Below are 26,599 nucleotides of genomic sequence, written 5' to 3' on the forward strand. Positions count from 1 at the left end.
GTTCTGCGTCTCGGGAGGCGGAGGCAAAGGTGTATTAATCAGGACTGTGGCTCTGAGTGGCTCTGAGTGGCTAGGTCCAACTTAGTTCCCCCAGTAGAGGAGTGTGTTGGTGTCCCAGCAGACAGTGGGAGGCCTGCGTCTTGGTGATGGCAGAAGCCAGAGAACGGAGCTGCTTACTATGCTTTCTGTGCCTGTTACCATGCATGGACTTTCTCCTCCCAGAGCAGCTTGTCCACAGCTGTTGTAGCCTCAGATCACATCTGTATAGCCTTGTAAGGAGGGAGGAGAAGAATCTTTCACCCTCCTTGTTCAAAACTTTTGAGGCAGTGTCCTGGCCAGTTGAGAATGGTCCAACTCCTCAGCTTTGTGCTGGGGCCAGTGGTGGGAACCTGGTGGGGTGAGATTGGGGTCCAAGTGGTGCGGGCATCCTCAGGGAGCCGGATGAGTGTACCTGGTCACCTGCTCATCTTGCAGGCAGAATCTTAGGAAAAGGAAGGGGCTAGCGTTGCTGAGTACATCAACAAGACAAGAGCCCCTTTGCAAACATTTTTGTTTTAGAAATTAGAAATTCAAATGTGTTTCCAGACCTATCTGTTGGGTCTGGAAAATCTGGAAATACAGGCAATAGTCTAAGTTACCAATGGCTCCCCTCAGCACTCACGTGTGGGGGACAAGCAAGCTCAGGCAGGGGCTTGAGCCTCCTTGTGAGCAGGGGGAAGCTTACCTTTGTTCTCGATGGTGACGGAGGGCTTTACCAGGTAGACTGAGAATAGCCAGGTCCTCTTGGCAGGACAAGGCAGCAAAGGCAGAGATGCAGGTGAGTTGGAGACCACATGACCGTGAGCCTGGGAGGCTGATGGGGGCTGGGTCAGGCTGGCCACTCCATCCAAGGAGCTGGGGGCTCTATCTTGTCATCGATGGAGGACGTTATTTTATTAAGTGAGAATTTTAGAAATTAACTGAAAATGAGGTGATTTTGGCAACAGAGAGAGGGATGAGTGAAAGGGAGGAAGGGTCCTTGAAGAATCCCCTTCATTTCTCCAATAAGAACCCTGGAATTGTTCAGACCAGCGAGAGACGGGGCAATGGGGCTGAGCGGATTCAGGGTGAAGAGGACCTTGCCATCCTCGTGGTCCACACTTCCACTTCCCTTCACCCCTGCCCAGTCCTGCCCAGTCCCTCTCTGCCATCTCCTTATTGTCACCCATACCTTTAGCTCTGGTTGACATTGTGATGTTTATGTGCTGACTTATTTATTGTTGGTGTTTGGGTATTTGCTGTTCCATGTTCCACATCATTCTGTGAAAGGACAAAGTATCAAACATCTGATCAGGTGCTTATGGGGCAGGGTTTTCATCTTGCCAGGAACCAGTGATGTGAGGGGACATCTCCCAGGAGCACCCACCCCCAGAGGAGACAAGGTTCCCTCCCTGAAGTGGGTGCCGTGAACAGGGAAGAGCACTGTGGAATGTCATGCCTGGTCCTTGGGGGGCAAGCTTTGCTTCTTAATCATGACTGTGGTCTCATGAGCTCATAACCAGGTCACAGGAGAGAGGCTCTGTGACAGATGCTCCTGAGCCTGTCATGCCTTCTGACCCCCTTGAACCATAAGGACAAAGGCACGTGTGCAGATCTGTTTGAGGGGCGGGGAGAGGTGGTCAGCCACGTGAGGGAGAGCGCAGTTTGGCCTACAGACGACACAATGGGAAACGCTGCTTGGGTGGTCCTTGGCTCCTGTGAACATGGTGTCGATCACCTGTGATGAGGAAGTGGCCAGTGTGCCAACCGCGTTCACTTAATTAGACCAACACAGGAGACACCTGTGGGCATCTGCCCAGGGTGATATTATCTTTCCCCCTTTCTTTCTGGTAATTGCTTCCCTCACTTCTCCTTGCACTTGTGGGCCGGCTGCTTGCCATGTCTACCCTGCATGACCCGTCCCTGAGGAGCCAGCCTAAGGGCCGCTTGCCCCCTGAGCAGGACCCATGGCACTCTCCCTCCCAGGACTTGAAGTAGTCAGCCTGGGCTTCGCTCTAACAGGTGAGGTCCCAGTAAAGTGTCTGCCAGTGCCTGGAAGGACAGGGCCAGTCCTGCCACAGAGTGAGAAGGGGCAGCTGAGAAGCCAAGAGGCAGAGAGACGGGCCAGGGACATTTCCTGGTTGCAGCTGAGGCTCTGCCACTTTCCCGCCTTAGTATGACCCACCCCCGCCCTTCTCTTCTCAGTGGAGTCTGTGCCTTGTAACTTGTGTGTCCTCACTCACGTGGTCAGAATACCTAGTTGTCACTGAGCCCTCCACTGCCCAAGCACTTTCCAGGCAAGACAAGCTTTGAGGTCAGTGCTGATTCCCTTCAGATGTGCAAACTGGGGACAGAGGCAGAGGACTTGCTGGCCTCACACCCCTCCACCTCCGCCCTAAGGAAGAGGCTTCTCTGGGGCTCTCTCCCCTGCCCAGGTGGCTTCCCACCACTTGGTCAAAAGCCCGCTGCAGCTGGTCCTGCCCCAGGTCCCAGGACCACAGACAGAGCAGCAGGAGCTCTTGGAGGTCACAGGAGGGCAGGGGGAGCTCATTTCCCAGAAGCCCTCAGCAAACGCCTTCTCATGCCATTGGCTAGCACTGAACCAATCACGAGGCAGAGGGTGCCCCCAGGGAACCAGCATCCTGTGTTGTGTGTTACTGTGGCCAAGGTCACCACAAAGTTTGATGTTAGCTGTGGGTTTTGGCAGGTGTCCTCATCTGGGCCAGGAAGCCCCTTCTGTCCCTAGCTTGTCATCCCTGACATAGTTGCTTTTAGATGTTGTCAAGTGCCTTTTTTTTTTTTTTTTCTGAGATGCTGGTGTGCTTCTGTTCCTTATTGGTATGGGGCACTCCCTCAGTTAGTTTTCTGATGTCACTCCAGTCCTGCGTTTCTGACAAATCTGACCTGGCCATGGTGCACAGTCTTCATATAGGTTGCTATATATTCCTGGATCCTGTTGGCTATTTTCTTGAATACTTTTACTTTTCTTTGGTTTTGGTATCTGGCTAAAAGTGGCCCCATGAAATGAATCGGGAAAGATTTTTCTCTTGTATTATTTGAAAGAGTTTGTCAAAGGTTGCTGTCGGTTCTGTAAACATTTGGTGAATTCGCTGAGATGCCACCTGGGCGTGGGCTTTTCTTCCTGTGATCACCAGTACCGCCTGTGCTTATCACAGGACTGTTCAGGTTTTAGGTTCCTCCCCAAGTCAGCTGTAGAACTTGTCCATTTTCTCTAGGTTTTCTGATTTGTTAACACACAACCATTCATAGTGTTCATCTGTAGCCCTTTTTCTTTCTTTAAATGTCGTAATAATGTTCTCTCTTTCACTCCTGGTTTTAGTTATTTAGGTCTTCTTTCCATTTTCCTTTGTCAGTCTAACCAAATGTCTATTTTTTATTTTTAGTTGTCAATGGACCTTTATTTTTATTTATTTATATGTGGTGCTGAGAATTGAACCCAGGGCCTCACACATGCTAGGCAAGCATTCTACCACTGAGCCACCACCCCAGCCCACCTAATGTCTATTTTGTTATTTTTAATGTACCAATTCTTTTCTGTGTGTATTTTCTCTATGTTTTTCTATGATCAGTTTCACTAATTCAGATCTAATGTTTATAATTGCTATTTCTTCCTAATATCTTCGCAGTTTTACTAATAACAATGTTCTTTCTTGTCAGAATCCACTTATCTCCCATTGATAGCTGCTGTAGGCTTCGTAGAGTGGTGTGTACAGAGCTCCTTCCTTTGCCCTTTTCCCCTCCACCTGGTTCATCTCTGGACATAGGTGCCTCTGCTGCAGGCATCACATAGTGGGACCTCCTGTTTCCGTCATGTCTGATGATCTCTCTCTGTTGGGCTTTCAAACCAACTCACAGGAACATTCTATTGATATATTTGATCACCTCTTCTGTACACTTTTTGCGTATTATTTTCCTATTGTTTTTCTCTCTTCCACTTTTACCAATTTCTTTTGCACTAGCTGAATGCTTTCCAGTGTGATATTTTAATTCTTTTAATGATTTTTTTAAACTACTTTAGGGTTAATTTCTTAGTAGTTGCTACAGGATTTCCATACACATCTTACCAGATCAACTTGAGATTTTTGTAGTAATAATTCCTTTGAGATACAGAAGGATTACTTCCGTATAACTCTTATCCCTCTTTGTGATATTATTATTGTGCATATTAAATATGTCATAGGCATACCAGTGCATTGTTACCACCATGTAATTTATGACTCATATAGAAGGTTAGAGTAGGAGAGCAGGTCCATAATTAGATAATTTTAAAATTAACCTCCTTATTTACCATCTTGGCTTGTTCCTTTGGTGTGTTTCTGTGGCTCCAGCCTTTGGTGTCAAACTCCCACTCCGCGCAGCTTTGCTTTTGCCTACCTCCTTTTCCCTGTTATTGTTCACCATATTACATTTCTACATGGTTTGGGCCCAACAGTACAATTATATACATACTGCTTGAGATAACTGCTTTTAAAATCAGTTTAAAGTAGGAAAACAGATACACATTTATAGTCTTTTATAATTAGGCAATTACTTTCAATAGTATTTTTAATGTGGATTCAAAGTACCATATAGCTAACTTGCTCTCAGCTTGAAGAACTTTCAGGAATGTATTTATTTTGCATTCATTTTGAAATAATCTTGCTGCCTATAGGATTCTTGATTGACAGTCCCTTTTGAACCTTTTGGATGGTGTTCCTCAGCCTCCGGTTCCATTATGTCTGATAAGTCAGATGTTAATTTGAGTTTCCTTTGTGCATAATGAATAACTTTTCTTTTGATGTTTGTATTATTTTCTCTTTGTCTTTCAAAATTTTTACTGAGATGTGTCTGAACGTGACTGTCTCAGTGTTTACCCTGCTTGTTGTCAAGTTCTTGGATGTGTGGTGTTTTCATCAGGTTTGGATGGTTTTAATCATTATTTCCTCAACACTTCCTGCCCCTCCCCTTCCCCTTGTCTAGCATCTGGGTCTACATCTGTGGATGAGCTCAGTGTTTCTCTTATGCTGTGTTCACTTTCCTCATTGTCTTTTCCTTTGTTCTTTGGGGTATAATCTCTATCAATCTCTCAGCTTGGCCACTTCTTTCTGTCCACCTCATCCTAATTTTGATCTTCTCTAAAAGATTTTTTGTTTCAATTTTTGTGCTTTTTTAAATTTCTGGAATTTTTTTTCCAAAAAATAATTTTGCTTTCTGATATTTTCTACTTGTTATGACATTGTCATATTACTATCCTTTTACTATTTAAAAAATATATGATATTTTATATGTATTATTTATAATATGCAATAAATATGTTTATATATTGTATGATATATATCTTCCGTATTTTTAAATCTTAGCTAAGATCGACATATGAGCTCTCATAGGAAGTTTCTGGCACCTGCCTTTCCCCCTGTGGGTGGGTAACAGTTTTCTGTTTACTGTGTACTGTATGTTTGAATCCTTCCATCAAATCCACCTGGTGACGCCCTAACCTCCAATGTGATGATATTTGGAGGTACGCTCTGGGCATAATTAGGTTTAGATGAAGTCATACAGGTGGGACCTTCATGATGGGGCTCATTCCCTCCAGCAGAGGAAGAGGACAGACCCTCCTCTCCTCTCTGCATGCCCCAAGGCCCAGCCTTGGGAGGAAGGTGTGCGCACAGTGGGAGGCAGGGCTGGGCAGGCTGGGAACACTCTTTACACCCCTGCAGTCCCCACGTGTGCCAGCACTGTGGTCTCAAGCTTCTCACCCTCCAGAATGGTTAGAAAACAATGAGGCTGAAGTTTCCTAGTGGGTCATATTTCCTTGTGGCAGTCTCCGCTAAGACATGCTTCTTTTCATGTCTTGTGGTTTTTCCTGAAAACCTGCTGTTTGGGGTGATACACTTGAGGGAGCCCTAATTCAGGCTTTGTTGTTGTTTGCTTGTTTGTTTATTTAGGACCTGAAATTAGAGCCTCTCTTCCCTCCCTTGTGGGGCTCCTGCTGCTCCTCAGAGGGCACAGCCCTGGTCATGCTCAGAGCCTTCTGGTAGGACAGTGGGCTCAGTGTGCTCTTCCGCTGTCTAGTACTTGAAGTCTCTGCTAAGCTGTCTGAAATTCAAATTGTGGCCTTGCAAATCCATCTATAGATGTTGCTTCAGCGTTTCTTCAAGCCTGGCACATGTGCCACTTCTGATACGGAACATGAGACTTGGTAGGACGTAAAACAAATATTTATTGGATTGTTTCTAAAGTACCTCAGGAAATGATGCATTCAGTGCAAGGAGCCCACCCCCCACAGACACCTGCCTGCTGGGGGCCAAACTGGGTGGGCAGAACTGAACTATTACTGGTCGTTCCCAAACTGAGTGAGCTGGGGAGACAGGAGCAAGCTGTGTCTGTGAAAGTTATGAACCTACAGCAAGTGACTTCCTTCTAGGATCCTTGGAGGGACAGGGAGATTGAGGGTATGGGTCACCAGCAGACTTCCTCCTGCTCTCACTTCAAAGCCTCGCTGGCTGTCTTTCCCAGTGGGTGACCACACCACACCACACAGACAACCAAACTTTGGGAGACTTGGCCTGAGAAGCCATTGGCTCAAACCTCACAGGAACTTAAGTCTCCCTTAATCTTGTAACTTTACAAACACACACTGTGCTGCCAGGTGCTACAGCTGCACAGATGGTTTGGGCATGACCCTTAGCCTCAATGGTCATGATTTAGAAATGTTCCTTTAAACATGTGTGCAAAGTGAAATGGGGACAGGAGAGTGAGGGCTGACAGGCCATAGTGACTTCGTGGAGCAGGTGGTGTTGGAGCAGTGTCTCAAGGGATATGTAGGAGGCGTGCAAGTCATTTACATAAGAATCACTGTAGTTTCACCCCAGGGGCTCCTTCTCAGACCAGCCAGAACCAGGATTATAGCCAGGATTCAACCAGCACTTCCCTTGACAGAAAGGGCTCAGAGTCAATTAAGGGGTGGATTCTGATGACTGACTGGGCCAACCGGCCTGCCCGAGCACCAGGCTTTCCTCTCTGACCCTGGTTGGGGTCTGTTTTCCTGGACCTCCCCAGAAATCTTCATTGTGAGTGTGAACGTGGGTGTCCAGACTTCTCTTGGCCCTTCCAGGTGTCTAGCATGGGCCTTCCTATGACCTGGAGTAGGTGGTGAGAAGCTACTTTTCCTAAAATCTCAGAGATGAAAATTCTTAGCTTCTGATTTTTACAAGTTCACAGTTCACACTATTCTTTTTGTAAAAGTTTCTTTTCTTAAAAAACAAAACAAAACAACTTTCAGTTAGTTGTCGTGGCACACACCTGTAATCCCAGTGGCTTGGGAGGCAGAAGCAGGAGGACCACAAGTTCAAGGGTAGCCTTGGCAACTTGGCAAGACCCATCTCAAAAAATAAAAAATGAGCTGGGGAGGTGGCTCAGTGGTTGAGCACTCCTGGGTTAAATCTTCAATCCCTCCCCCGCAAAAGTAGTTTCAAAACAAGTTTGAAAAACACAAATAATTCTATCCTTCAATATTCCTCTCTTTCTGAGACTATGATTCAGAATCCTGCAAAATATTTGTCTTTTATGTGGCTTATCTATATACCCACCCTGAAGACTTAAGCTTGTGGCCCCTGCACCTGTGCATGTGGCACGTGGCATTTATGCTGCAGAGATGCTCCCAAAAGCCCAGGGCCCTGGTCACAACTCTGCAGGATGCTAGCAGCACCATGTGCTGCTGGGCTCAGCAGGTGGACACTGTCTTTCCAGGCACGGTGGGATGCATGTGAAGTACGGGGCTCTCATATAAACCTTCATTGGCAGTGCATTTTAACTATTCCCTATGAAGGGATAAAGTGCTTGAATGAAGACATCCCATAGACAAGTACATGCTAAGCTTTGCACCAAATCCTAACCTTGGGCTTTGGTTGTTGGCATAGTCTTGATAAGGGGCACCATTTTGGTAGTGCTTGTTTAAGCTTTGCTGAATGCAATTTGGGTAGCTTTTTTGTTTCTTCCTTTTTTTTTTTCCTCTATAGAGGTGGTCCAGTGGTGGGGGATGAGGGACAGAGAGTCTCTTTGGGCAGGAGATGTCATGGGCACCTCAAATTAAGGTGAGCAGCAGCCCCTTCTTGTTGTTTGGATGGACCGAATGCAGCCAGCAAGACCTGGGCATCTCGTAAGCACAGAGCGCACATGTGATTCTACAGTGCAGAAAGCTCATCAGCAGTTACACAGAGTCAGGAACTCAGGGAGTGATGGATGGAAAAGAGGCATTCAGGGTGACAGGAATATTCTGAGTGGAGGGTGGGTTCATAGGTATATACAGCATCAAATTCATAGGACTGTACCATTTAAACATATGCACCATATTAATTATAAATTATATCTCAGCAAGGTTGGTTAAAGGTCCCCATGTGTGCATTTAGATCTTGCCTTTTCCCATCAGCCTACTGTCCTCTAGAGGCAAGGCCACGTTTTCCTTGTGTGGGGTGCAGCAAGGCAGCAACACACTGTACCTAGGAGGCCTCTGACACAGACCCCAGTGTGAACCCACACTCTGCATCTGCCCGTTGTGATCACTGGAGAAGCAGCCTAACCTGGGCCTCAGTTTTCCCATCTGTAACATAGGGATAAAACACCTCATATACCGAATATTTGGAGTGTCTAATTTGTATGATTCTAAGTAAATCTTTGAAAATAATTGTTATGTAATAAAAAATACATGATAGCTACTATTATTCCTTTTTATTTTTTGGCAAAAATTCAAGGTAAATTAAATAGTTTGGGATCTATTGTACCTTAGAGTATACTTTGCTAAACACTAGTATATACAAAGTGTTTGGTTCAGATTTCAATTAACTAGGTTTTTCTTTTTGTCTGTTTTGGTATAAAATTTCAATATATTCTGTGAATTTTGTGAGCAACATACTACCTGATTCTGTATTGTTCTTTCCTTCTAACTTAGCGGCACAGTTCTTGGGTTGGAGGAGGTGTCATAAGGAAGAGGTTTAATGCACAGTCTCCCATCTCTAACCAATGGGTCGACAATTTGGCAAACACAGAGGACTGGTAATGCAGATGAAATTCCTGCTGCTTTCCTAAACAGAAAATGAAGGAAATTGTGTCTTACAAGATCCCCAAGGAGATATCTTTACATTTGAAGAGTCCCCTTTGGTCTCTTTTATTCATGACTAATGTAGTTGCAAAAGTGTAATTTGACAGTAAAAATATTAACCTCTAAAGGCAAGTTTCCTAAGATGACATTTACAAGCCATTTTACACATGCTTATAGATTAATGTGACACAAGTTGTCTGTTTCCAATCCTGTCTTCAGTTCTTCTTATATTAGGATTGATAGCATTTGGTTTTCAATGTTCCTCTTGGGGCTCAGACAGCCTTGAATGTATTATTTAGAAAAATGATGGAAACCTGACTCTGATTTTTATCTCATCATAAATATCTCATCATTTATCTCCTAAAATTCGTCTGCCCCAATACACATGTACTCTGTATAATTTCATATATAGGGATCTCAATTCCTAGTAAAAAGGCCAAATTGACCCCTGGGACTCCAAGGTCATATACGTAACAGCTTTGTGTTTTCTTACCTACTTTGTATCTTCCCACCGTGTTTTCTCTAATGACCTTTGAAATTACTTTCATTTTTCTTTATGCCATCAGCATGAGACCTCAGTGCCCCTGTTTCCCTTTCACCAAGACACACACTGCTTTTGGTGATGCCTGGGAGGAACAGGTCCCAGAAGAACCAGTTGTGACCTGGTCACACATTCAGCATCTACTTATTGAATGCTTTCTAAGTGCCCTGCACTGTGCCAGAGGAGTGAAGAGGAGACAGGTCCACGTCCACAGGCAGATTACCTTCAGGTGGAGTCCAGGGATAAGAATCAACCAGGAGCATTCCAAGAATAGCTACTGAGAAGGAAATGATGTAGCATAACAGAGCAATCTGGTGCAATCTACATAATGTAAAACATGCAACAATACCAAGCCTAAGGAAATCGTGTAGTGTGTACTCAGGGGCACGCACAGCAAATTAGAGGAATGTGGAGTAACATAGATGGAGAGGGACACCAGAAGGGTACAGGAAGTTTGGAGTGGATAAGCCTAAAGGGGGGCCCTCTGAGCAGTGGCCCTTGAGCTGGGGTCTTTGGCATGATCTTAGTGGTGACCATGAATATGGTCTTCACAATGGTGAAGGTGTCCAAGTCTGCCCTTCCGGCAGAGCCGGTCCATCAGCCTCTCCGGGTCAGGGCCAAGGCAGCACCTGGGTTCCTTCCATCCTTCCCAGCTCACATCTCCAGGCCCTGGCCAGCTCCCAGGAGGTTCTTGGAGCCTGGGGCAATCCTCCTGCATTTCCATGAGACAACATCCAGTGGAAGGATGCGTCACTTCCTGAGTGTCTCTGTGAAGGAGCCCTTTCCCAGAATCCCTAGTGGGCTTCTCACACGGCATTGGCCAGGGTCGTACCACGTGCCTCTTCCTAGCCAATCAGTGGAGGGGCAGCGAGGCTGAGGTGGGCGGAGCGCCGTGGTCTCCTGAAGTGAAAGGAAGCCATAGTGGTGTTAGAACCCAGGAGGTGTGGGCCGAGGGCTGCTGTGTGGTGAGTGGCCGGTGGGGTCCTGTCTGTGTGACCCCCAGGTCTGCGGACACGGTCCACATGGGGAAAAGCGGTGGAAGGACGCGGGCGAGATCGCTGCCTGTGAGTGGGGAAGCGGCCCTACGCCTCAGGGGATCAGCTGCCTCTGTGCGGCCTCAGCCCCTGGGTAGCGCTGGGCGTGGTCCGCCCTGACCCCCTCACGAAATTGAGCATATGGCAGCCTTTTCGTGCCTGGATTCTGGACAGGTGAAGTGAGCATCTGGACCATTCAGGGAGTAACGGTGGGGCTTGTTGTGTGGAGCGGTAGGAAGAGCCAGCAGTGATGCCCTGGGCAAAGGCGAGTTGCCCCGCAGGCGGTGGTCCTGTTGGAAGTTGTGGTAAAGTGACAGGGAGCACTCAGCTGGGGGTGTGTGCGTGGGACAGGTGACTCAAGAGTTTTCAGTGCAGTCTATGTTTCCACCAGTCACCACAAAAGTCCTCTGAATGTTGCTTTGGGGGTTACAAATAATTTTTAGAAAGCGTGAATTTACAGATACAGAACCCATAAGTAACAGGGCCAGCTGTAAATTGGTGAATCCGTGGAGTGGGGAACTCTGTTTTTTTGTATGTCTGATATGGCCCCTGTATGTTTTCACGTATTCAGATGTTAGCACTCATATTAAATGAGCTGTTTTAGTTGAATCACACAAAGATGGAGAACATACATTTTTAAAGGATATTTATATCCTTGGAGAGAAAAATGATAACATGCAGAACTGCTAAATTCTTTCACTCTTTTACATTTTTAAATAATTAATTATTTTGTCCATTTCATTTGTACATCGATTCCTGAAATACAAGGCAGGGTTAAATCTGTACATGCTCTGAAAGGGTGCAGAATCACTGCATTATGATTTCAATTCTAAGGACAGAAAAAAAACTCTCATGGTTTCCAAAGATGAAGTGTTCCTGGCAGTGAGATGTGGTTCAGAGTGATCCAAAGTGGAATTAGTTGTGTGTGGGAAGCAGTTGACAAAGAAGAACCAGACTTTTTCATAAATGTAGGAGAGTTGAGATCTGTACTCTAAAAGGTAGGATTGGGAAAGTCCCAGCAATTGGTGACAACTACTTGCATCAGGGAGAAGGAGAGGGCAGAAGGGAACCTCCTAATATGTGCACTGCAGCCTTCTGATTGGCAGGGAACCAATGGATTTGTCTGCAAGGCATGGGCAGATTACATTCTTTTGCTCAAGAGGAAAGGTTCTTCTTGAATCTCCACTTGCCCCAGTGTAGTGCTCCCATGGAAAGAGGGTTTGCTTTGTAATAGGACTTCTGTTACCATTCCTAAGTATCTAAATGGATGGCAGCCAGGTTTAACTTTGAGTCAGCATCATGGGATTTTAAAGTAAGAGCATGACCCTCCATTCCATTTTTCTGCTCTAAACAGAAATCATATTCTGATTGTTCCCTTTCCTGGGCACAATAATGCAGATTTAAGTTCTTCATTCATGCCCCCCAAAATAGCTGATTTTTTTTTTTTTTTTTGCTCTTCATTTTCTCCCCTTTAAAAAAGTAAAGCAGAGAAAATGGGAAAGTATTCTTTTTTCCTAAAATTTGAAGAATCCAAGAATTGCCCTTTTCAGCTCAAACTGTAATTATGGGGCCAAGAGACTTGTTAGCTCCACTGTCTACTATCATCTTTTAGAGAAAATTTAAAGATTTGTTCTAATTAGTTATACATGATAGTAGAACACATCATACATAAATGGTTTATATCTTCTCATTCTTCTGGTTGAACATGATGTAGAGTTATATATTCATGTAATCATATATGCACATAGGGTTATAATGTTTGATTCATTCTACTATCCTTCTTGCCCCTACACCCTCTCCCCTCTTCAGTCCCCTCTGTACTAATCCAAGTACCTCCATTCTTCCCTAGCCCCCCCCCCCACCCCCTTATTGTGAATTAGCATCCGAATATCAGAGAAAATATTCAACCTTTGGTTTTTTGGGATTGGCGTATTTTTCTTAGCATGATATTCTCCAGTTCCCTCCATTTACCAGCAAAGGCCATACTTTTATTATTCTTTAAGCTGAGTAATATTCCGTTATGTTTCCATGCCCTACTTTCTTTATCTGTTAATCTGTTGAAGGGTACCTAGGTTGGTTCCATAGTTTAGCTATTATGAATTGTGCTGTTATAAACATTGATGTGACTGCATCACTGTAGTATGTGATTTTAAGTCCTTTGGGTATAAACCAAAGAGTGGGATAGCTGGGTCAAATGGTGGTTCCATTCTAAGTTTTCTGAGGAATCTCCACACTGCTTTCTGTAGTGGTTGCACCAATTTGCAGCCCCATCAGGAATGTATGAGTGTGCCTTTTTTCCCCACATTCTTGCCAACATTTATTGTTGCTTGTATTTTTGGTTATCACCTGAATCATCTTTTAAAAACAGTATTATTTTAATTCTATAAATTCATGGGTACTGTGTGATAATTTATGCTTACATAGAGAACATAATGTTCAAATCAAGGTAGTTAACATTTTCATTTCAAACATTTCAAACTTTAAATGAACACAATAATTGTACATGTTTATGGGCCACAGTGTGATATTTTAATACATGTATACAGTGGGTACTGATCAAATCAGGACAATTAATATTTCCATTTTCTTCTCACTATCATATAATTGGGGCCTTTGAGCTTTTCTCTCTGGTTAGACATAAAACATAATAGGTCATTGCAAAGACTTGTCCCCCATCTCTTTTGTAGAGCGCCAGAACTTATTACTGCTATCTAACTCTTTTGGTACACATTATCCAATCTCCCACTACCCACCCCACCCCTCAACACTTCTCAGCCTCTAGTAATCACTGTTAAACATTTAGATTAACTTTTAAAAACATACATGTATAAAAACATGGAGTTTGACTTATTTCTCTTAATGTAATACCCTCTAATTCCACCCTCTTTGCTGTAAATGATGAAATATCATTATTTTGTGGCTGAATAATATTCCATTATATACAACTGTGTGTATATAGCACAGCTTCTTCATCCTTTCATCCACTGATAGCATCTGGGTTGATTCCATATCAGCTACTGTGAGCAGTGCATCCATGAATGTGGGTGGCAGGTATCTCTTTTATATGCTGATATCATTTCCTTTGGAGATATACCCAGAAGTGGATTATATAGTAGATCTACTTTTAGTGCCTCCATCTGTTCTCCATATGACTGTATTAGTTTGGGTTCCCATCAATGATGTATGAGAGTTTCCTCTCACTCACATCCTTGCCATCATTTGTTTTTTGTTTTCTTTTTGGTGATGACCACTCGAACTTTGGTGAGATAGTATTTTTTGAGTCTTATGGCCCTGATGGCTAATTAAGTTGAGGGATTTTTTTCCCATGAATTTGTTGGCCATTTGAATTTATCCCTTTAAAAATAGACATGCAGACCAGTGGAACAGAATAGATTCAGAAATAACCCTATGTACTTACAGGCAAACGATTCTCAACAAAGGTGCCAAAAACATATGTTGGAGAAAGGAGAATGCCTTCAATAAATAGTGCTGGAAAAACTGGATATTCACTAGGAGGAGATTTAAATTTGACCTCTATTTCTTGGTATGAAAATAAACTTGAGGACTGGGGTTGTAGCTCAGTGTTAAAGCACTTGCCTGGCATGTGGGAGGCCCTGGTTTCATTCCCCATAACACAAACAACAACAAAAAATGACAATGAGAACAGAATGGGTAAGAAACTCAAATGTAAGATCTGAAACTGTGAAACCACAAGAAGGAACCAGAGTAAACATCTTGTGACATTGGTATAGGCAATGACATTTTTCATAAGACCCCAAAATACAGGGAATAAAAGTAAAAATAGACAAATAGGATTAGTCAAACTGAGAAGCTTCTATGCAACAAACTTGCCATAGAGGGAAGAGACAGCCTGCAGAATGGGGGAAAATTTTTGCAAACAATGAATGTGACAGAAAGTTACTATGTGAAATATACAGGAACTTAAAACACTCAATAAGAATAGCCACATGAGCAACAACAACATCAACACAAAGTACTCCACAAACAATCCACTGTGATGCCAGGGCAGATTTGTTGCTCAGAAGAGCAGATTCTGGAGAGAAGGGGACTTTGGACTACTCCATTCTGACAGGGCAGAAGGGGACTCCAAAATGACCCAGTTGCTCTCTGGCTACCTCTGCATTGCTTTATGCACCAGGGTTACTCAGTCAGGATCACTGTGATTTCAGCTGATCTTCTAGTTAGTGGCCTAAGTGAAATACACTTATATATTCCCTAAGATGATGCTGATGTTGTGAAGTGGAAATGACAAGGTTCTTTCTCTGTGACTGGGATGAAGGGTGAGAGTTTGGTTTGAATCTACGGTGAACTACCACATCCAGAAACGTGATTGGTGGGTGGTTGGAGGCCTCCTCTTCCTCCTCAGGGAGCACATTTATATTGGTACCATTTTGCAGGGGAGGGTAGTAATTTGTCTCAAATAACTTGGAGGTTTTCCCTGGGTGTGGATGTTGGTATTTCTGATGTCACTCTTGAGCCAATCACCTGATGATGCTTAGCAGGCAGTTGGGCTCCTGGGTCTGAGGCCTGGAGCAGAGGTCTGAGCTGCAGCTCCAGATCTAGGTGAAGAGAGGAGGAAGGGAAGTGTCAGGTTCTAGTTGGTGGCTTGTCAGACTGGCTGTGTGGTGCCATCACTGGGTTGAGTTGTGAGCCTTGCCAGCGCCCAGTCTGATACAGACTTTTAAGAAAACAGCTCTGCTAAATTTTTTTTTAGTCTTTTTTTTTTTTTTAGATGGACACAATATCTTTATTTATTTATTTTTTTATGTGGTACTGAGAATCAAAACCAGTGGCTCATGCATGCTAGGCACTTGAGCCACATCCCCAGACCCAGCTCTGCTAATTTTAACCAAGATTGATTTTTGGACTTTTGACTTCTGGAACTTCAAGATAATAAGCTTATTTTGTTAAGTTAAAAAAAGTTGTCAGACCTCTGGCCAGTTATGTTGTAGCCTCAGTTTCTTCATCTGTAAAATGAGATTCTGGCCCCTTTGCAGTTTTGTGATTCTGTTGTGAATTGATGGTTTATTTTCTGTCTCCTCTTCATGACGTGATGCCTACTCCTTCCCCTTTCCTCATCTATACGTTTTCCTGATGGGCCAGGAGAGCAAGGCAGCAACATTTTATTTGCTTATCCTGAAGATGTGAATTGAAATGGAGCCTTAAATTGTCTAATTCTGAATCTGTGAGTGGATCAATTAAAGGGAGAGCCTCCAAACGCTGAGTCAAAAGACCATGCTAAAATGCTACATCCTTACCACTATTCTGCAAAATTATAGTTTAATGGGGCAAAAATAATTGCATCTATGTTTCTAGCACATTTCATGAGTGCTTTGCCTCATGGATTTACCAGGATTTTAATCTAGTACAAAGCTCTCTTGGTTTTTCAGAATATCCTCTTTATGGCTTGAGTTAAGTATGTTTTTATGTAACAAAAACCTTTTGTGCATCTTCTAATATGGTGCCAGAGTGAAACAAATTGCACCTGGGATTTGATTGGTGGTGGTTTGAGTTCATGAAAAAAGGTAAGATAAAGAAAAAGCACATCGCAAAAGCAACAGAGGTTGTGTAACTCCACTAAATTATGTTTACGGGTTTACTTGTCAGAGTTTTGTAACAAAATGCTTTTACTGGAGTCTGTTTATCAGTATTTGTCACTAATTAGTGCCTACAAATTACCCTTTTATGGGAGTCATGTTCTTCTGGTGTCTTAATAAATCAGAGCTGTTGCTGCTCACGTGCTTTGCTGTTGTTAGGTTTTGCTTGTGCTTTTCTTTCTGGTGCATCTCATGGTTCTCTCTCTTCCCCAAAGGTTTCCAACAACTGTGACTCCATTTTCGTGAATGGGAAGGAAATGAAGAGTAAAGTGGACACAATAGTGAACTTCACCTACCAGCACTTCACCTCCCAGGTGGAAGTCACTGTCTGGGCGCCCCGACTCCCCTTGCAGATTGAGATCTCAGACACAGAGCTGAGCCAGATCAAGGGTTGGAGGATCCCGGGGCCTCCAACAGAAGGTGAGGACCATACCACAGTGAGTTACAGTGGTCTGTGCTTGGGGTTCAGATGAGTCTGACTTGGGACTCACTCACATTTTAGTATTAACACCTTCTAGAGTAGTTGTGAGGATTCAGTGAAATGACAGGTGTGCCAAGCATGGGGCCTGGCATTGGCTCAGCTGTTTTCCATCCCCATCTCACTCCCGTTCATTCTTGTGTTCCTCTTCCTTAGTCTTCCTGCTCATGGATGTTGGTCATTTCTCATGGACACAATGCAGGGATTAAGACTGAGAGCTCTGGAGTGAGGCTCTCTGAGTTTTAAACCCTGGTTTTCCCACTTAAAGCTCTGTGAACTTGTGGCTTCACCTGTCCATTCCTCAGTTTCTTTATCTGAATTGAGAATAATATTACTGAAAAGTTGTCCCAAGAATTCAGTGATGTGATGCATACTCCAGTAGACAGAATTCTAAAGATGAACTGCTTGCTCTCCAAGATTCCCATCACCAAACACTGATCTGATAGGGTGGTGAGGGGACTTCACAGAAATAGCTACAAACAACTGATCAATGGAGAGTACCCTGGTGGGCCAGACCCATCAGATAAGCCATTTGAGAGCAGAACATTCTCCATAGCCAATACATAGTGTAAGTGGGAGGGATTTGAAGGTGTGAACATTTGGACAGAGTGTTGCTGGCTTTGAAAATGGACTGAGCCACATTTCAAGGAGAGAGGGTGACAGTATTTAGGAACTGGGAGTAGCCTGAGGATGCGCACCAGTCAGAAAATGGGGGCCCCAGTCCTTCAACAAAAGGATCCAAATAACCTGCAACAATCAGACAGATCCTAGAGGTGGGCTCTTCCCTCACATCTGCTCATCAGAGTCAAGGCCAGAAACAGGAGAGGAAAGGCCAAGGTTGGCCTGAGTGGCAACAGGGAAGGTGGTGATGGCGCTCAGAATGTGAGAGGATCGTCTTGGGGAAATCACTCACTGCACAGACAACTGCAGGGCTGGTAGAAATCTAGACTTCAGAATGCTGCCACTGAGGGCCTGGAGGGAATTGAGGAAGGCTGATCCTTGCTAGGAGGCCGCAGAGTGCTCAGCAGAGCTGGGTACTGCCGGTATGTGGAAAGCAAGTGAGGCTGGCTGTGGCTGAGGAAGTGATGGGTGTGCACCTTGGAGTCTTCTTGCTATGTATGGTAAAATGCAAGAGGAGAGGTAAATGGAGGCAGCACTGATAAAAAGGAACAGGACCTGAGGATGTTGAAATTTTTAGCATCACTAGATGGCCAGCTATGGGAAAAGCAAGAGACTCCCTGCTGGAAAAGTGGGCCCTTCAGCAGAGGCCGAGGATGGGACTCAAGACTCTTTCCTGAAACCCAAAGGACAGGCCCAGAGCTGACTGCCTGTGTGGCTTCTTGATTTTGGCCCACCCTCCACCTCTTCTAGGGCTGTGAATTCTGCCTTTTGGGCAAAACTAGCAGGGAAGGAGTGGGCACCCCATGGTGTCCGAAACAGATCACCTGGGCTCCAAACCCAAGTTGTCATTAGAGCCAAAGCTCAGAAAAGCCCATCAGCACTTGTGCACTAAAACAGAACAAAGTTACTAAAACAGGTTTTAGTGGGATCCAGGGTTTTCTGTCATAATATTCAGAATGTGCAGAAGACAATTGAAAATCACTTGTTACACCAAGCAGGGAGAAAAAAACAAAGCTCTTAGTGAGGAATTACAAATAGCCCCAAAACAAAACAAAACAAAAAAATTAGAAAATCTCAGCAAGCACATGTACTCATCATAAAGAAGAAGATGTAAATCATAGGACTAAAAAAGAGAGTAACTGTCAGTGGGGCTGTAAGAGGATCAAGTCAGTGGAGGACAGACAAAAGAATTTACTCAATATGAGTAAGAGAAAAGTAGGTTGGGAACAAGCGAACAGAGCTTCAGGGACTTGTGAACAATGACAAAAGACCTAAAGTTCTGTAATTAGAATCTGAGGAGACAGGAAATGGTATAGGGATGAAACAGTATTTGAAGAAATAGTGGCTGAAAACTTCCCAAATTTGACAAAAGACACAGCTTATGGATTTGAAACTTTGGGAAATCACAAAAGTGACAAATCCAAAGAAATCCATGCCAAGGCAAATCATAATTAAGCTTGTGAAACTTAGAAGACAAAGGAAGAATCTTAAAAACATCCAGATATTACACTAATTTGAATGAGGATGAATTTCTCACCTGAGACCACGGAGGCCAGAAAGACGTGGCACATTTTTCCAATGGTGAAAGAAAAGAAGTGTCAGTCCTGAATTTATATCTGGAAAAAGTATTCTTCAAGAATGAAGGGGAAATAAAGACATTCTTACCTGAAGAGAGACAAAATTTATTTCCAGGAGACCTACCCTCAAAGAATGGCTGACGGAGCGTCTCCAAAGAAAAAGAAAATGATAACTGAAAAAGATTTGGAACTTTGAAAAGGAAAAAAAGAATGACAGAATCAGTGAAAATTAAATAGGATAGAAGTCTTCCTGAATTCATGAATTTCTTAAATTATATTTGACAATCATATTTGGTTGAAACAAAAACTTAGGACCTCATCAATGTGGTGCTTAAAGCACATAGAGAAAGTCTTTAAAACAATTGTTTGTGAAAGCAGGGAGGCCAAGGAACCTAAATGGAATTAAGGTGCCTGCCTTCCAAGTGGTCAAACTTTGTTACCAGGCCAAAATAAGTTATGCATGGAGGTTAAATTGCACACCCATGGTATGCACACAGGCACAAGTGACTCTAAATTTGGTGAAATCTAAATGAGCTCTGTGTGTGCCAAGGCCAATTGCTTGGTTTTGGTATTGTCCTCATTACAAAGATAGTCACTTTGAAGTACTGGGTAATGAAACTATGGGATCTCCCCATACTTTTTTTTCTTTCAGTGAATTTGTGATTATTTCAAAATTAAAAGTTAAAAGAATTAATAGAATACAGTTTATCCTAACTTAACAGAACTGTTTTGTTTCAATAATTCAGAACTTCTAAAAGTTCACGTATTTACTGACAACTTTTATCATACTGCCACCTTTTAATGAAGTGTAAAATATACTTTATAATGCACTTCTTTCAGTTTTATCCACTTAATTAAGGGGAACTTCTCATCACTAGCACAAAAAAGACAGCTGGTATCATTTATTATAAAATAAATTGTATCAAAAATTAATATAAAGAAAACAATGTTTTAAATTTCTGAGTAGATGCTGTCTCTGTGTGTCTTTGTTAAGTATCAGGACAGCATTTAAAGACTTTGTAGCACTGAACAGAAACAGTGCTGGTGATATATTCTGATGGACTCAAAAATAGAATGGGAATGACTTTTCAGCATGTCACAATGTTTTTAATGCTGTGTCCCTTTCTTTCTGAAGGCATCTCTCTTACCCATAAAGATCTTTACTTCTCACTTCAGGAAACTGGAATTGCTGGTCACAGTGCTGGTTCAAGGAGGCAGATTGACCTATTGTGAATAACACATATTTCAGAAATCAAATGGAACTGGATGCAAGCCTGCTAGTTAGCAGTTGTCACATGTTTTAGTCAGTTTGCGTCACTGAGATCAGAAAATCTGACAAGAACAACATAGAGAACAACAAGTGTATTTCAGCTCATGGTATCATAGGTTCAGTCCATGGTCAGATGACTCCATAGCTCTGGGCCAGAGGTGAGGCAGACCATCATGTCAGAAGGGCAGGGAGGAAGAAAGCAGACATGGTAACTCTTCTCAGGAAGTAGAGAGAGCACCACACTCAGCAGGGACAAAATATAAACCCCTAAAGCCTACTCCCAGTGACCTGCCTCCTACAACTACACCCCACTGCCTACAGTTACCACCAGTTAATACATATCAGTGGATTAATAGGTCATAGGTCTCATAATCTGATTTTTTCACCTCTGAACATTCTTTCATTGTTCCATACATGAGCTTTTGGGAATGCCTCAGATCTAAACTGTAACACACGTGTTAACCACTGTTAGCCTTTTGTCACAGCCACAGTAAAGATGAGGTTAGTTGTAGAGCCAGTGAGGACGCACACAGGGACAACCAGATTGGGCTTGGCCCTGCCTCTGCACATGATCAGTTACGTGGCCCCTTTCTTATCCACATGATCAGGATAGCAGTCCAACTTCAGTCTTCAGGTTTTGTGAGGAATGAATGAATTAAACGTGTGGCTGTTGTAAAGTCAGCTGTCATCATGGGGAGACTAGGCCCATAGTAGGTGTAACAACAGTACATAGGAATTGCTGTCATTTCATCCCCTGATGTATTCCTCCTCACTGGTGGTCGCAGACTAGGCAACAGCCATGAATCAAAGTCCCCTCTTATGAGGCCACAGGAGAGGTTATTCTTTAGGGGAAGGTTCTGGAATTACAGAACCAGAGGATTTCTCAGGGTGGGATATGGACAGATGCATAGCATGTGCCAGGATTGGAGGAAGGGCCAGAGCCTTGGGAAGGAAAGCAAAAGCCAGGATGGGCAAAAGGAGAGATCCACTCACAAGTTTTACCAGTAACACGAGCAGCTTTGCTCCCAGAGCAGTACTTGTGGGTGAGGGCAGGATGTGCCAGGGGAGAGCGCTCTGGCACCCCAAGGGCCTAAGCAGGAAGGAGCTGCTTCTGTGGAGTCCACTGGCCCAGGCCAGTGAGGAGTGGGATATGAGAGCAGGCCAAGCCCACTGGCTCCTGGTTTATGTTTGCAGTTCCTAAGGGGCATTCCCAGTGTCTTCACACCTTGATGTCTTGGTCCTTGATCTTTATACTCCCAAAGGGGAGGAACAGGCAGCCATTCTTATTTTCATTTCCAGCATGAGGTACCTGAGCCATGGGAGAGCAGAGCACCTGGCTCAAGGCCCAACAGGGAGGTGAGCCATGGGAGAGCAGAGCACCTGGCTCAAGGCCCAACAGGGAGTGCAAGCAGGAATCCAGACAGCTCCTCTGTCTCAGGACCTCTCATTTCTGCTTCAGAAGCCATGGTCTTGCTTCATTCCCACATGGGGAATCGTATTTTGATGCCCAGTTTCCAGAAGGCAAAGAGCAGAGGCTCCATTTCTGCCTGTCTGGTCTGGAGTCTCCCGTGGCAGTGGACCAGGGAAGCCAGGGTGCACTTGCTGTCCACCTTCTAAGTGTGAAGCAGCCTGTGTGGCTCAAGATGACTGCTGAAAAGGTATTGAATGAATTAACTGCTGAAAGTTGAGTGAATCAATGGATGAATAGATTTGACCTCAGAAAAGCCACTTTATTTCACTCTGCACCATCACCTGTACTCTAAACCAGGGACACATGACACCCCTTCCCAACAAGGACGCTTACTCTGTTGTGGTGTGTTTGTGTTCAGGCCCACCTGGGAAAGCGAAGACGAGGAGGACGAGGAGAAGAAGGGGCGAGGCTGCTCCCTGCAGTACCAGCATGCCCTGATGCATGTCCTCACCCAGTTTGTGACCCAGTCATCTGACTTGGGTCAGCTGACCTACGTGTTGGGCCCAGACTGGCAGTTTGACATCACTGACCTCGTGACAGAGTTCATGAAGGTGGAGGAGCCCAGAGTCGCCCAGTTACAGGATGGCAGGACCCTGGTTGGTCGGGAGCTGGGAATCACCACTGTTCAGGTACAGGGGGTTCATGTTTTGCTACCTCTCCAACACCAGTACCTGCTGATGATGTAGGCAAATGCTGCCATGGAGGGGTGTGCACATGTGTGAGGGTGATTGTGCAAATGTGCTGATACCGGGTCTTCCTGTAACAGAATCATGACAAGCAATAGAGTATTCACCAATTTTAATAACCTAAACACATTTTGTATTTTAGAGAGGGTTGAGAAAAATGCCTGATCTGTTTTTATCAGAGAAAGCTAAATGAAACACATAGTGTAAGTCATCCTTTTCCCAATATGACACTGTTTTTTTTTTTTTTATCTGTACTAGGAGGTGGTAGAACCTCTGAAAGCAAATTTCTCCTCAACCTTGGCATTTAACCATTTAGCTATATTATACCTTTAACAGTAGGCAAATATTTTTTAAAGCATGTATTTGGCTATAAATCACAAAGAATCCATAGTTAAAAGCTCTCTATTTTCATCATACTAATAGTAAAATAATTTCTAACTGATTTTGGCAAGATTAAAAAAGAAAAAGTCACAGCTTGTTTTATTTTTGCAAATTTAAAATGTTACTGCTCATAGTTAATTATGTCTTATTTTAGGTGTTGCCAAAGTTAATTTTCGACAAAGTTGAATTAAATATGTAACATTCTATATTCGTGTCTATTTCTGTGTAATATATTACCACCAATTTAACATTTCAAGACAACAGTAGTTTATTAAGTTATATTCTGTGGGTACACAGTCCTGGTGGGTAGGCTGGTTCTATGCTCAGGGTTCCTAAGGCTGAGATCCAGGTGCTGGCTGGGCTTGGCCCTTAATCTTGGAGTTTTGGAACTCATTGGCTTTTAATCTCATTCAGTTTCTTGGAAGAACTTAGCTCTCTTATAGTTATAGCACTGAGGTCACAGTTTCCTTACTGTCAGCCAGGTGTTGCCCTATCCTCTAAGAGGACCCCTCCATTCCTTCTCACATGGTCCCTCTCTCATCAGTAATGGCTGGATTCAGTCCTTCTCACACTTAGAGTCTGAATTCTCCTGCTACCAGCTGGGGAACACACTCTGCTGTTAAGGGTTCCTGTATAATTCGGGAGACCCTTGTTTTAGAGCCAGCTATGCCATATAACAGTGTGATTGTAGAGTGCTTTCTCATTGTGTTTGAAGGTTAAGGTCAACATTTAGGGGGACTGTTCTAGAAATTGTGCCTTTGACATATTCCTGTCCCGGTTTCAGTCTCCCATGGTTGCACATTAGATGGTAAAGTGGTAGGAATGGCTCCTTAGGACATGACTATTCCCTGCCCCACTTTAACTGTTCATCCAGTTAGCCCACAGTGGTCCACACAGTGATCATATTGTCCCATGATAGGCATCTCACCTGCCCATTGGAAGGGATGTGAGCAGGAGAAGAGGGCTGAGCACCATTTCCTTCAAAAGAGTTGACCACAGGTCAGTGCTTTCAAAGCCTGAATGTCAATTGTTGGGAAAGTGCTACTCTTTGAGTGCTGAGTACCAATGCAGGCAATTTGAGTTATTGCCTCTAACTTAAAACAAGCTTATCTCAGAAAATACACTGTTGTTATCATGGCATGAATCCCAAGAAAGGAAGTGGATTAAGGTGACCTTTATAAAACTCCTTCAAGTGCTAAGTTTAATTGGACAATGGCAGGATACCTACTTAAGCTGTCTTCCTGTGTGCGCTCTGTAGAGCACTGCAAAGTCTCTCAAGGTCCCCGCCAGCTCCAGGACTTGAAATTGTCACGTGGGCAGAGACCGCGCTGTCTCACTTACTCCCCAGGTCCTCTCACCTCTCTCTGACTCCATCCTGGCTGAGAAGACAGTGTTTGTCCTGGATGACCATGTCACCATCGTGGAGCTGGGCGTGCAGCTGGTGGCTGGCTTGTCCCTCTCCCTGCAGCCTCACAGTGTGGACCGAAGGGTCATCGTCTCCACAGTGGCTGCCCAGGATGTCCTCCAGGCCCCACAGCAGGTGAGAGCCTGGAGGCCTGTGCCCTGGTCCATGGTCAGCTCCTCTCCAGATCGTTTTGTCCTACACAGAAGGTCAGCAGGGTCTCGCAGCCCCTCGCAGCACCTTGCTATTCTTGGAGCTGCTCCCTGCATCTCCCCTAGCACATTGGGTCTAGGAAAGCGTGTAGAGACAGAGGCTCATTTCCTCTGCCATTTGTTCTCCAGCAGGATAACCTGTAACAGGCGCAGTCTGCTGTTGGACTGTGAGCTGAGGGCCATGTTTTTTTACCTTGGACAAACCAAATGGGTAATTTTTGATACTGCATCTTGCTAAGTTGCTGAGACTGGCCCTGAACTCATGATCCTCCTGCCTCAACCTTCTGGTTGGCTAGGATTACAGCTGTGCATCACTGTGCCTGGCTGTTGCAAATCATTTATAAAGATAACCGAGGCAATGGGCCGTTCAAGCAGTCCAACTTCATAATCCATCGTTTACCAAGAAATTTACCAGAGTGCGTTTTGCTTCATCAGCATTGGCTTCCTAATAAAGAAGGTTCAAAGCGATATTATCTTTAGCACTAGCCTGACTAGTTGCATCTAAAATTGATTCAGATAAATTGCCTGATCTTTCAAAGTGTTTTTAGAAAGGTCAAAGTCAAATTCTTTGATATGGCATGCAATAAATTAATTCACAATTTAGTGCATTCATGAAAGCTTATTATTTATTTCTCATACTAGTGGAGCTCCTGCAGATTATTGATGCCAGTTCAAGGCATGACAAAAACTGGTAAAGATTATAAAATGGAAGATTTTTTTCTACATATACTTAAAAGCGTTTATGTAGGAAATCTTGCTTATGTTGTAAATTTGAAGGGAGCTGGTCATGCTTTGATTTTGTTTCCCTAAAGAAGCCATAGTCAGTTCTTGGATTTTGTTCAGTGATGGCTCCGTGACACCTTTAGACATTCATGATCCCAAGGATTTTTCCATAACTGTCTCATCATTGGATGAAATGGTGGTGTCTGTCCAGCCAAACTTGCAGTCCCAGTGGCCAGTTGTGGTTGCAGAGGGTGAAGGACAAGGGCCCCTGATAAAGTTGGAGATGATGATCAGCGAGCCTTGCCAGAGGACCAAGAGGAAGAGTTTTCTTGCTGTGGGTAAAGGAAGTGTCAAGGTCAGGTTTGCACCAGGCAGAGGAGGAGCACCGAGGAGGCAGCAATGACATTGAGGGCGTGAACTGGGAATACAAAGATCACCTGAGCAACTCCATAGAGTGGGGAGGGAGCCAGGAGTGAGCAGTCCAGGAGTGGCTCCAGCGTGGGGGCCCTGCTGGCCCAGAGGACAGGACCAACAGGAGCACAACCCTGCCACTGCCTGGGGAGGGGAAGGACAAGAAGCTACTCAAGAGTGGTGGTGCAGATGCCTTCACCAGCTTCCCCACCCAGGGGAAGTTTCCAGAATCCAGTAACCCTAGTGACCTTACAGTGGCCTCCAGGGGCTTGACAGACTTGGAGATCGGCATGTACGCCCTGCTCTGCATCTTCTGCCTGGCCATCCTGGTCTTCCTGATCAACTGCGTGGCATTTGCCTGGAAGTACAGACACAAAAGGCTTGCGGGGAGCGAGCAGGGCAACATCCCCCACTCCCACGACTGGGTCTGGCTTGGGAATGAGGTGAAGCTTTTGGAGAACCCAGTGGACATCACGCTCCCCTCGGAGGAGTGCACGACCATGATGGACAGGGGGCTGCAGTTCAAGGAGAGGAACTTCCTGCTGAATGGAGGTTCCCAGAAGCCCTTCACCAGTCAGCTGCTCAGACCTTCTGACTATGTCTATGAGAAAGAGATGAAAAACGAACCTGTAAACTCTTCTGGCCCGAAGAGGAAGAGGGTCAAGTTTACTTCCTACACCACCATCCTTCCCGAGGATGGGGGCCTGTACACCAACTCCATCCTGTTTGACAGTGATGACAACGTCAAGTGGGTCTGCCAGGACATGGGGCTGGGGGACTCACAGGACTCAGAGACTATATGGAAAGACTGCAGGACCAGATGTAAACTCCTTTCTTATGTTATATTCACCTTTATGCCTTCTATTTTCTGAACGGTAGATCAGTGAGTCTGATCAGCAATAGGGTGACTTCACAAAGCTGAGTACGTGGAGGTCTGGAGGGAGCCCTTTCTAAGCATGTTTCAGAGGCCTGGAGAGTTGTCAGCTGGGTTTTAAGCTGGGAAATGCCTCTAAAACAGCTACATGTAGGGACTGGAGGAATTCTAAGACAACAGTTTTG

The 26,599-nt window shown here is 44.4% G+C and overlaps 1 pseudogene; it reads left to right on the forward strand.

Moving 5' to 3' along the window:
• Positions 1-26,366, forward strand: part of LOC144254022 (transmembrane protein 132B-like) — a 39,115-nt pseudogene extending 12,749 nt beyond the window's left edge.
• Positions 26,367-26,599: the final 233 nt, after the last annotated feature.

The sequence above is a fragment of the Urocitellus parryii genome, chromosome 3 (assembly GCF_045843805.1).
Source record: "Urocitellus parryii isolate mUroPar1 chromosome 3, mUroPar1.hap1, whole genome shotgun sequence".
NCBI lineage: Eukaryota > Metazoa > Chordata > Mammalia > Rodentia > Sciuridae > Urocitellus > Urocitellus parryii.